The sequence below is a fragment of the Myodes glareolus genome, chromosome 3 (assembly GCF_982192425.1).
Source record: "Myodes glareolus chromosome 3, mMyoGla1.1, whole genome shotgun sequence".
Classification (NCBI taxonomy): domain Eukaryota; kingdom Metazoa; phylum Chordata; class Mammalia; order Rodentia; family Cricetidae; genus Myodes; species Myodes glareolus.
Window position 1 is genome coordinate 5,840,555 of NC_142028.1, and position 1,758 is coordinate 5,842,312.

The following is a 1,758-nucleotide window of genomic DNA, read 5'->3' on the forward strand; positions in this document are numbered from 1 at the left end:
AAGCCCTATCTCACAATATCAAAAAAATGGAACATAAAGCTATAACTTTATCAAATAAAGAATCACAATGTGTGTAACTGATGCTTAAAAGTCATGGGCACACACTTAATGCGTGTGGTATGATGACTTGGGTTGCATGCTTTCTGCTGCTCTGTTGCTCTTCCCTGAAAGTGATGGACACCTTCTTGCTATCTTTCACAGCACCCACAGGCCCAAGAACGCTTCAGGTCAGACATTCAGATGTTTACATTATGATTCATAACAATAGCAAAATGACAGTTATGAAGTAGCACCGAAAGCAATTTTATAGTTGGGGCCACCACAACATGAGAAACTGTACTACAGGGTCGCAGTGTCAGGAAGGTTGGGAACCACTGCTCTGGGTGGTGTTGCATAGGAACGAATCCATTAGTGTCCATTACGTGATCTTGCTTATTGATTTTATCATCATCATTATGATTATTTTGAAGCAGAGTCTCACTAAATAGTCCAGCTTGTGTTTTCTAACTCTTAGCAAGCATGCTGCCTTAGCCTCCTAAATGCTAGAAATACAGGTATCAGCCATTCTGCCTTCTTCATTTAAAAAGTTAATTGAATTATTTTAGAAAAGGTTTAGGCTTACAGAGGAAAAACAAAAATTCTCACAGATAGTCATAGATTAAAGGAATAAAGAAAAATAGGCCATTTAAAGATGGACTATACACAGGGGGTATTTTTTGTTTTGTTTTTTGAGTCACTGTTTTTCTGTGTAGTCCTGGCTGTTCTGAACTCACTCTGTAGACCAGGCTGGCCTTGAACTCCTGAGATCCGCCTACCTCTGCCTCCCAAGTGTTGGGATTAAAGGCGTGTGCCACCACAGCGGGCTTTGTCATTGGTATCTTCTATTGAAACACAAGTCTCAAAACAAAGAAAAAGATACTGATTATATTATTAACCCAAGTCTGTGTTTTGCTTTTTTCCCAATCTCCTTTGTTTATTTGTTTTGTTTATGTTTGGTTGGTTTTTCAAGACAGGTTTTCTCTGTGTAACAGCCCTGTCTGTCTGACCAGGCTGACTTTGAACTCACAGAGATCCACCTGCCTCTGCCTCCCAAGTGCTGGGATTAAAGGCGTGCACCGCCACCACCCAACTTCCAATGCCCTTTTTATAACTGCTTTTTAAGATACTGAACAACCTGTTTGTGGCTAGGTACACCCTGCCGTGATTGTACTCCATTTTATAACTGCACACTGGGGAGGTTGAGGCAGAAGAACTGTCATCAGTTCAGGCCGAAGTGAGCTACATAGCAAGACCCTATCTTAATAAAATAAAGTTCATTAGTAATGGCACAAGTTTATCTCCCTTGGGAGGAAGAGGCAAGAGGTCAGAAGTTCAAGGCCATCCTCCAGAGGCGCAGTGGTTGGAGGCCAACCTGAGCTAAGGGACAACTGGTCTCAGAATAAAGGAAATTAATTTGCACTTAGACACAATAGGCCAGGTGGTGGTGGCACACACCTTTAAGGAAGCAGAGGCAGGGGGATCACTGAGTTCGAGAACAGCCTGGTCTACAGAGCAAGTTCCAGGACAGCCAGGGGGTACACAGAGAAATCCTGTCTCAAATAAACCAAAAAATAGGAAAAAGAAAAAATAAATAAATAAATAAAAAAGGAAAGACCCAGAGGCGAGCGCCCCGCCCCGCTCGGGAGCCCCGGTAGGAGGCGCGCGTCCGCGGGGCCGGGCGAGCGCGCGCGTCGCCGTCCAGCCGGAAGAGCGCGCCTG